Source organism: Hemicordylus capensis, chromosome 3 (genome assembly GCF_027244095.1).
Source record: "Hemicordylus capensis ecotype Gifberg chromosome 3, rHemCap1.1.pri, whole genome shotgun sequence".
Taxonomy (NCBI): Eukaryota; Metazoa; Chordata; class Lepidosauria; order Squamata; family Cordylidae; genus Hemicordylus; species Hemicordylus capensis.
In genome coordinates, this window is record NC_069659.1 from 276,504,061 (window position 1) to 276,514,996 (window position 10,936).

The 10,936-nt window shown below is 44.6% G+C and overlaps 1 protein-coding gene across 10 annotated transcripts in view; it reads right to left on the reverse strand.

Moving 5' to 3' along the window:
• Positions 1-10,208, reverse strand: part of SHOC2 (SHOC2 leucine rich repeat scaffold protein) — a 112,626-nt gene extending 102,418 nt beyond the window's left edge. For 2 of the 10 annotated variants that reach the window (XM_053308636.1, XM_053308631.1), the window contains exons 1-2: positions 9,584-9,793; positions 8,702-8,731 (exon numbers count right to left, since the gene is read on the reverse strand). The gene's annotated coding sequence lies outside the window, so the exon portion shown is untranslated. Of the gene's footprint in view, positions 1-8,604; positions 8,627-8,701; positions 8,732-8,888; positions 9,075-9,583; positions 9,794-9,879; positions 9,976-10,082 lie in introns of those variants that run through there. The other 8 variants (XM_053308632.1, XM_053308633.1, XM_053308629.1 and 5 more) reach the window with 7 other exon arrangements.
• Between the last annotated feature and the right edge of the window lie 728 nt (positions 10,209-10,936).

Consider the following 10,936-nt stretch of genomic DNA (forward strand, 5'->3'; position numbering starts at 1 on the left):
AGTAAGGGTGCTGTGTGAAGCAGCCTCCCTCCTCCTGCAACACCCTTGTAAAGACTTTCAATAGCCAGATCAGGAGCTTCCCATCTGACCCATGCAAGCCCTTGGAGGCAAAGTGAGCCTTCTCTATCTGGTGGTTGTAGCAGCAGCTGCTTCAGTCCTCCTCTTCTTTTCTGCATCCCACTATCTGCCTGTTCAAAAAGTAGGTGGTGTGGAATTTGGAGTGGCAGGAAGTGTGTTTAATCACTTTTGGGTGCTTAAAATTGCCTGTCCTCTGCATCCTGAACAGGCAGAGGACTGGACACAAGGGGTGGGAGGAGCAACATTCAACAACAGCAGTGGCAGGCACATCACAGGGGAAAAATGTTTTGAGAACTCCACCACATCCAGTTATGGTGAGGCAGCCAGGGGTAGGTCCACAGAAGCGGACAATCTACCACCTCTGCCTATCTACTGCTTGAGGAGATGGCCTCGCCTTAACTCATTAGTGGGGCACCCTTGCATATAAATTATAGGCAGAATACGAAACATTTCCTACAGGAGATTTCTTGAGTTGTAGCCATACTGCAAGTTTCCCCAGTCACATCTAACATAGAAGTGATTTTTGTATGTGTAGTTGCATTTATATTCTTTTAAAAGTCTTTAGCACCTAAGGACTGTTTAAGTTCTTAGGAGGTAAAGACTATTTAAGAATACAAACACAGATACACATACAAAAATCACTTCTGTGTTAGATGGGCTCATCTAACCCTTATTGATGGCAATGGAACACCAGACTATCTGGCACTGGAAAAAGAACCCCTATGTTCTAAGTAATTTTGGGCTACTTTTATACCACCTGATATGTATATCTCTAGGCAGTGTACAAAATTTAACACAATATAAAAAGTCATTAAAATCCACAACACAATAAAAACAATTGCATAAAACAAAACAAATAATTAAAAATATTTCTAATTAAAATTCTGTGAGAACAAGTGAGAACTGTTCCCTCTAAGGTGTGTGCACGCTCACAAGTTTTTGGATGTCCACTCAGTTAATTCTAGATCCCACTAAGGTTGAATCAGGAAGGCCTCATTCTGAATGCAGGTGCGCACACACTGCCTTGATACTGTTGCCCAGAACAAAACTCATTCCACACAGAGATGGAAAAAAATTAGAGGGACCACTGTAGGTAAGTCTTGAGAATCTTCCTGAAAACAAAAGAGGAGACGTGCTTATTTCAGCGGGGAGCATATTCCAAAGCCCCGGAGCAGCCACAGAGAAAGCCAGGTCCTGGTCACTACCAAACGAGCTGGTGACAACCATTTATCAGACCTCTCCAGAAGACCATAACAGGCAGCTGGGTTCATGACAAAGGCGGCACTCTCTTAAATACCCTGGGCCCAAACCATTAAGGTCCTTATAGCTAATAACCAACACCTATTTCACGTGGAAACATATCAGCAGCCAGTGCAGTTCTTTTAAAATATGTGTTATGTGGTCCCTTTGTGTTGTCCCAGAGACCAATCTGGCTGCCTCATTCTGTACCAATGGTAGTTTCCGGATTATGTACAAAGGCAGCCCCACATTGAGTGCATTATAGTAGTCAAACCTGGAAGTTATCAGCATATGTACCACTGTTTTAAGGTCATTAACCTCCAGAAATGGACATCTGGAATATCAGCTGAAGCTGGTAAAAAGCACTCCTGGCCACTGCCTCAACCTGAGAAACTAGGGAGAGCTTTGGATCCAGGAGCACTTCCAAGCTATGTACCTGATCTTTCAGGGTGAGTGTAAGCCCATCCTGAATAGGCAGATCTAAACCATCTCTCAGGTCCCAACCCACAGCCAGTACCTCTATCCATCTTATTTGTATTCAACTTCAGTTTTTAATCCCTCATCCAGCTCATTACCATTTCCAGGCAGGCATTTAGGGAAGATATGTCATTTCCTGATGAGGTTGACACGGAGAAGTAGATCTGGGTGTCATCACATTATTGATAACGCTCTACACCAAACCTCCTGATGATCTCCTCCCAGCAGTTTCATGTAGATGTTAAAAAGCATTGGAGCCAGTATGGAGCCTTGTGGAACTCCATACTTTAGTTCTCAATTTGCAGAACAGCGTCCAAACACCACCATCTGGAATCTATCAGAGAGGTAGGAACAGAACCACTGTAAAACAGTGCCACCCAATCCCATCTCCCTCAGGCAGTACAGAAGGATACCATGGTGGATGGTATCGAAAGCCGCAGAGAGATCCAAAAGGATTGGCAGAGTCATACTCCCTCTGTCAATAGCTAATTGGAGATCATCCATCAGGGTGACCAAGGCAGTGTCAACCCCAAAGCCCACACGAAAACCAGTTGGAAAGGCATCTAGATAATCTGCATCATTCAAAACTGCCTGGAGTTGAGAGGCCACCACCTGCTCAATCATGTTGCCCAACCACGGAATATTAGAAACAGGTCTGTAATTAGCTAACTCTGAGGGATCCAATGTAGGTTTCTTCAGAAGTGGTCTAATAATAGCCTCCTTAAGACAAGGAGACATCTTGCCCTCCCGCAGAGAAGCATTGATAATATTTACCAGACCCTCTCTGATAATATGATTACCAGATGAGATAAGCCAAGTTGGGCAAAGGTAAATAGAACATGTTGTAGGATGCACAGTCGGAAGCAGTTTGTCCACTTCCTCAGGAGTCACAAACTGAAAATGATCCAATCTAATCCCACAAGAGGAGTTGCTGAACACCACCACTGTAGACTCTGTAGTAACTGTGGAATCCAGCTTGGCCCAGATAGGAGAGATTTTACTTGCAAAAAAGTCATTAAGAGCGTCAAGTGACCAATGGTTCCAAATTAAATTCAAGAGAGTACATACTAACCCCCTCGCAACCCTAGACAACTCAGCTGGATATGAATTTGTGGAAGCAATGCGGGCAAAAAAGAACCACTTCTTTGCCACCTCCACTGCCAGAGCACCGATCTTCAAATGTGCTCTGTGTTATGCCTGATCAGATTCACATCAAGTCTTCCTCCACTTATGCTCTAGTCATCTACCTCGCCGCTTCAGCTCCCATAGTTTATCCGAAAACCATGGGGCTGTCTTTCAAGCATGCCAGAGAGGATGCTTAGGAGCGATTGTGTCTACTGCTCTAGTGAGAGCCAGCGTGGTGTAGGGGTTAGAGTGCTGGACTAGGACCAGGGAAACCCGAGTTCAAATCTCCATTCAGCCATGATACTTGCTGGGTGACTCTGGGCCAGTCACTTCTCTCTCAGCCTAACATACTTCACAGGGTTGTTGTGAGGAGAAACTTAAGTATGTAGTATGCCGCTCTGGGCTCCTTGGACTAAGAGCAGGATATAAAATGTAGATATTAATAATAATAATTCCAAGTTTGCACAAGGGCATCAACAGAATCACTAGCAGAGCCAACGCTAAACCCTTCCAAGGCTTCTTGGAATCCTATTGTATCCAATAACCTCTTCAGACAGACCAATCTAATAAGCCCTTAAGCCCTGCAGAGATGGGGTGTGGCTGTAAGTTCTACCTTAACCAGATGGTGATCTGTCCATGACAACAGGGAAATGGCAGGAGTCCCTACCCATGGACCACCACCCCGATCAGAGCAAAAGACCAAATCGAGTATGTGACTAGAGACCAGTTGCGATAGGTCCACAGTCGTCATAGCCACTATGAAGTCTTGAGCCGCTCCTGACAACCCGGTCCCCAAATGAACATTGACATCCACCACAATCAAGAGGCTAGGCCCTACAACCAGGTCCGTCAGCTCAATTATCGACTCCGCTGGGCAGCGGGATGGTTGGTAAACCAGCAGAAGTCCCAGTCTATCCTTGGTCCCTAGACTTGGGTACACACATTCAAAATAGGCCAAATCCATGGCAGGGATCCTGGACAGGGAGATGGCATTCTTATATGCCACAGCCATCCCACCTTCCTGCCCACATCCCCTCACCTGCTCCACCATGGAGTAACCCTCCGGGAGAAGGGGACTCTGGGCCCAAACTGGAGCACTAAACTCTCCTGACCAAGTTTCTGTGATAAATACCAGGTTGACTCCTTCATCCATAATTAAGTAATGGACGACCTCAGATTTATTTTGAACCGACCTAGCACAAAGTAATAAGGTGAGGTTCTGTGGGTTGTTGACACTGCTCTCCAAGGTCAAAGAGATGGTAGGACTACTGGAAGAGGAAACAACAATTACATTTCTGAATTCCCTTCCCCTGTAATGGCCTGCTAGCCTACCAACTCCATATCTTCAGCGATTCTCCACCACCACTGGCATAGATGCCCCAGAGTCATCCCCCACCTCCCCATCTCTGTTCAACCCAAGACACATACCTTACCAGGCCTAACTAATTACTAGGCAACAGTGTTGTGAACAGTAGTTTTCCTTCCAGCAGTCCAAAACAATAAGTTGGCCCCAGCCCTCACTCCCACCCCGTACTATTAGTCCCAAATGTGCTAAAAGAGAAGTCTTCATTAGGAATGTGCACGGAACCGGGTGGGGCTGGTTCGAAAGGGTGGGTGGTCAGTGCACTTACTCCTCCCCACACTTTTCCCCAGCCGGCACTCCGTTCCTGTAAAATCCTTCAGGGCGGCAGCATACCTCCCTGCCGCACCTTCCCCTCTTCAGCCAGAAGTGGATTTTACAGGAACCGAGTACTGGAGGGGGGAAAGCAAGGGGAGGAGTAAGGGCACCCTCCCCCACCCTTAAAGTCTGATGCACACCCCCACCGTTCGTACCTGCTTGGAGGCCTGTAAAAGGGATTCCGAACAGGTTCGTGCACATACCTAGTCTCCATCTGCCTGTATAATTTAAACCACCAATACTGGATAAATATTTAAAGGTTCTTGTATACCAAAGCACCAAGGAGAGCCAGTGCGGTGCAGTGGTTAGAATGTTGAACTAGGAGTGGGGAGACCAGAGTTCAAATTCCCATTCAGTCATGAAATTCATTGGGTGACTCTGGGCCAGTCGCTTATCTCTCAGCCTAATCTACCTCACAGGGTTGTTATGACAAACTTAACCATGTACACTGCTCTGGGCTCCTTGGAGGAGGAGTGGGATATAAGTGTAATAAATAAGGATGCCCCCTGCCCCACATCCTGGGGAAAAGCAAAAAGGAAAAAGGAAAAAACCAAGTCTCCAGTGGGGAGGTATGCATCTTGTTTTGGAACAAAGCTGCTCTTTCTTAGAAGCATCCATTATAGTGCTTTGGACCCTTAAGCTCAGGAGTTTCAGTAAACTATTCCAATGCAAAAACTTGCTATAGAATAAGTGTCGTACCATTTAAACATTACAAACTAAGTTTTCCAAAATACCACAAATGCATCCCACAAACAAGTTTAATACTTCATGTAAACTAATTCATAATGCAATATTTACTGCCTTGTGGTATAAGCTCTCTTGAATTCTGTAGGGCTGAAGAGAACCAATGTTATCCCTAACATTAAAAAAAAAATTAGGAAAGCTCACCACTAAAACAACACACAATTGCTAATTAGTATACCCTCTTCATGACTGGAAAACACAGTTGATGATATTCTGCTGAAAAGAGTGTTATACTGGAAAATACCCCTGTAGCTGTGTCTGACAGAATGTGGGTTCTAGGTAGTGCAGGTAAATAAACAATGTTGTGACCTCTTACACTACCTTAGAATTCCAGGAATATACTAAAACTGTTCAGTTTCTTAAAATGCCAGGAATATAGCAATTTAAAAAGGAAGTACAATCACTGTGTCAAGTCACAATAATTCAAACACAGAGACAATTGGTTGGGTGCTCACACATGAGATGGTTTCCTGGTTAATTTTCCCTACATTCTTTTCCCTTTTAGTCTCTCCATCCCTATCCTACCCCCACCCCCCGCCGCACACACCTACCCACACACCCCTCGGCCCTTCTCCAGTCCATCTATCAAAACTGAAAGACTGGAAAGGTTTTTAAAAGGAGAAAAGAATATATGAGCACTAAAGAGCAAATCCCATCCAGTGTGTAAGGGTCCTTGGGACAAACAACAGGACAGATAAGGAGCTGTCCCTCTTCATATGTTATTATGCTAAATGTCCTAAGACTCTAGAAAAGAACAAAAATTAATATATTACAGAAATCAAATAATGCTGAAGTCGAGGCATAGAATGTGCTCCCACTAGGACGACAAGATGCCTACATTAAAAACTGCTGATAAACAACATGAACCAAAACTGTAAGAATGAGATACTTTTGTCTACATTTATTTTGAATTATCTTTTACCAACAGCAGTTGATCTTACAGAAAGCTGTGCTTTCAACATTTTAAAATTGTTACTGTAAATAGTTACTATGATTCATATGAAAGCAGTACCTTAACTATTTATATTCTCCCTCATTGTCTGCAATATATCCTGTTAACAGCATAGAAATTGTCCAAACATTAGGATTGGAAGAAATCAGCATATTTGTTTTACCACCATAAACCAGCATCTAATGCCAAAATTCATACTGCACAGGCATTTTCTAATCTAGCAGGCACAAGGGACAAGGGCTGAAATTGTATGATAGTACTTGAGCAAGCTCCTGGTCCTGCCCTAGACAGAGGAGTAAAGGAAAGCAGCAAAAAACCAATAGTGGAGCAAATCATCAGCATTATAGCTGGGAGTAAATGGAGTTTGCCATCCCTTTTCATTCTATATCAAATGAAGTATCTGCCTGAAACTACCATAGATTGCTTGGACAAAAGCAGATAAATGAGCTAACAACCTTTTGTTAAATCTTTAAACAAGCTAAAGCAAACATGTCTACAGTATATTGCAATATAGGTCTGTCTTTTCCAACAGTCTTTACTAAGCCAAATGCTATCATTCCTGAACAAATCTCTGAATGGAATCAATATACAATGTATATCGCTCCTCCCTACAAAACATACACATTATAATCCCCTCAAACTAATGAAGACTGTCAAGCAATAACACTGTTTTCACAGAAGGGCTCAAAGGAAGTATCATGAAACAAAAGGTCTACTCACACAGACACTAAAAGAATTATAAAATTTAAATACACCCCAAAATTGTAGCAGAAATAAATGGCAGAAAACTCAGCCATCTAGTATGCTTATACAAGAACTTGCTTGTCAATATAACTGAAGATAATATGCACAAATGCCCCTCATAATTTCCCCCATGACACCTGCAAATTAAGCAAAAACTGTAACTAGAAGTAGTTCAACACACAGCTAGCACAGTTTGCAAACCTTACTTCTGCCATTATCCATAGCACAGATATAAAGGAATGACTTTCTATGTCTATGAATTACTAAGATGCTGTAGTATTATCTTTGTACTTCTGACCATGCTTCTCAATTTTAATCGATTGCAAACAGAAGTCCAAGCACAAAATATTTTTACTGAACACTACTGCTTTCCTAAATCATATGCGTTTCCACAGCATTTTGCTTGTTCTACCTTGAGAAACTCAATAAGTACAAAATCAATTTACATGTGATGATTATCACAACTCAAAATGACTTCAGCTGCCATCTATTTGGTAATCTGCGCTGTTACTTGCTAAGAGCTTGGCTGCTCAAGATCAATCACAGAGAAAATCTAAATATTTAAACCCATGCCAACAATGCATTTTTAAAATTCAACTTATCTAGCGTAAAATACAGTAATAAGTGTTATGCCATTTATAACTGGATAAAACTCCACAGATCATTAAAATATTTGTGCCTAAAGTATGGCTGCATACATTGCATAACTTCTGTAATAACCAACATTACTTTTAATTCCTTAGTTTAAAATGAAAAATTCAATGAAGGCACAACACAAGTAGAAATCTTTGGTGTGTGTTTTCCCCTGTGACTAAAGCACCAAGTCAATTGCAAAAAAGCAATCTTAAGTTGTTTCAGTAATTTTATGGAGGAAGACTATAGTACGCAGAGACAGACTACAGTACACAATTAACACTCACCCATAATTACTATTTGTCCATGGAAGCATTTTTGTTCATGAAGTTACTGAAACTGAATTTCAGTCCATCTCAAGCTATATTCTGAAGTTAGCTCAATATTATAGCATGCAGGCTTTTTTTAAAACTGCAGTCATCTTTTAACTTTCTTATAAAGATTACATCATAAATAATAAAACTAAAATGTATTTATGCACTCACCAATTCAAATATAATTTCTATATATAAATTTGTTCAAGTGATCATCACCATAGTAGACAGGCTTCAAATTATGTAATATTTATCACACCACCACTATAAGTGTTTAAAATCATTCTTTTAACTTTGGTACCAAGCTGATTAAAAACAGTAACATCTTACATAGCTCCAAAAGAACTGGAACAGTGAAATATGCAAAGAGTCACACATTCTTTTGAAAGAAGAGGTATTCAGACACAATATTTAGTATTAAAAATTTAGCTGCTCTATTCCCCTAAACAACAATGGTCACTACGAATACTGAAAAGCTCTTAAATAAGCTTTTTTGTTGCTTTTTGCTTGCAGCTAAGGAAAAGCAGATATATTAAGGAGCAAAGAGACCCATTTACAACAATTCAATTTAGACTGCAGAAATTCAGTAGCAATACACAGGAAATACAACTCTATCCCACCTGTTTTGCTAGGATAGCTGATACTGCCCAAGTTGGAAAGCAAGAGGGCAACAAGCATAATACTCGTAAAAATACAATACTACTTATTGCCTCCTACCAGAGTTGAAAACACCGAGATGACGGTTCCCTAGAAAGGAGTGTCGAGATTATTAAAACGCTAATAGAAGCCTACACTATGTTTATAGCTGTTATTAAGCACACCTAACCTATACTTTCACTGACACTAGACATTTTATTTCATAACACTTAACCCAAGTTCCTTGCATCTCCGACGCTAGCTATACCTGATAGTAAAGAGCGTCAGTGCTTTTGTGTGTTTGGAGCTTCCTGCTTCTGCTCACTACCACCTCTCATTCTGCTGTTGTTGTTGTTTCTGCTGTTTCTCCTTCTGCTGTGGCCTCTTAGGCCCAACCCCTGCCTGCCTCCTGTCAGCAACAGCAGCCCTAGACCAGTCTGGAGCAGAGGCTTCTCCACCTACAGGCTCTCACCAGCACCAGCCGCAGCCAGCAAAGCAAAACAGCACTGCACACGCGCATATGCACACCCTCCCCTCCTTTCACGACTACTGCCGCCGCCGCCGCCGCCTCCGACTCCAGCCTTTCTCCCGGCATACTCCACCCACTGCTTTGAGCTGCAGCCCAGGGCTTCCCCCTTAGAGCCGACTGGGCTTTCTTCCTGGGCCTCGGCCGTCCCCGCCCCCCGCTGGCTTTTGCCCCCTCAGCTGCACAGGTGCAGAGGCAAGGCTGGAGGCCCCTCGCCCACCCGCCCCCCGGCTCTCCCGTCTCCCCACACTCCGGGCCCGGCCTCCCGCGGCGCTGCTCTCTTCCTCTTTTCACAGCCTCCCCCGCCGCAGCCCCCGCCGCTTCGCCCGCTGAGGGTGGACTCGCGTCCCCCGAGCCTCCCTGGGCTGACAGCAGCCGCCGCCTCTTTTCGCCGGCCCCATTCTCTCTCCCTGGCAGCTCCACCGTTGTGAACTTACCAGTGTCCACTACTAATGCCCTCTTTCTTGCACACACACACACACACACACACACACCCCAGCCCCGGCACCAGCCTCTCTTGCTCCTCTCCGCCCGCCTCCTGCAACCCAGCTGCCAAGGACCCCCCTCGGTTCCAGCCGCGTCTGCCTCCCACATTCCTCCACAGCCAGCCAGCCAGCCTCCTTCCCCCCTCCCTGCGCTCTCGCTCTCCCTGGAGCTGCTCGCAGCCACCACCAGTTCCCCTCCCTTCTCCTCCCACCTCGGAATCCCCTCCTGGGGCGTGTGTCACCCATACCTCGGGTCCTCCTGCCTTCCTCCAAATATCCCGACCCTTCCAGCAGCCTCACCCCCGAAATGCACTGCCCAGCGCACTTACTTCCCTCCCTCCCTCCACATTCCAGCTGCAGCCCGACGGCTCCCGCCGCCCCGCACACCTCCCTAACCCTTCGACGCACACCCATCTCGTCAGACCTCTTCCCACTCTCAAGCCCTTCTTACCGGGCAGGCTCCGCCATCCCCCTCGACCGATCACCGTTCGCCGCCTTCGCCTCTCCTGCCGGCCGCCGTCACCGCGCATAGAGAGCCCCGTCACGGGACTCCCCGCCCACAGACCTCCACGGTAACCATAGAGAAACGGCGAATGGCAGGTGGAGCGGCGCGCCGGCTTCATCGTCTGGGTGCCGCCATATTGGCCGGGGCCAAAAAAAAGTCTTTGTTACTATTGGCAACGGACGGGCAGGGTTCAGAAGACTGATAACAGAGAAGGGGAAATCTCTGAGAATGGGGCATGACGGTCAATGGAGTATTTGTGTGTGTGTGTGTTTTGTTTTTAAAGTATCTATTTCTTTGTGAGAGCTCTAAGCTAAAATATGGTGATACAGGAGTATGCTGCGTAGCGACACTGGAAATAAAACATCTCTCTCTCTCTTCCTATCACGTAGATATTTTTTAAAAATGCAGGGCTAGTTAGTAGCTACCACACAAAGAGTACAAAGCATGATCGCTGCCACACAGAATATTCTGCGCTGCTTACTGGCCGCTGGTCGTGAGGGTCACAAGAGTGCACAATGTAGCAAGCACTGTGTTCATACTCCCCTACCACCGAATAAACCAGCCAGGCTTACTCAGAATATATTTATTCAAAGGCCGAAAACACAATATATTTGTTCAAAATTAAATATTTTTATTCAAAACAAAAGGCAAAAACACACACTTTGCGGGGGAGGGGCGGTGGGAGACGAAAACAATTTACAGAACAATAAAATCAAACAATGAATATTCCAGTTACGTCTTCCGTTTTTTCAACACGTCATTGAAGTATCGTATGGAATTCATTGCCATGTTGTGACTGT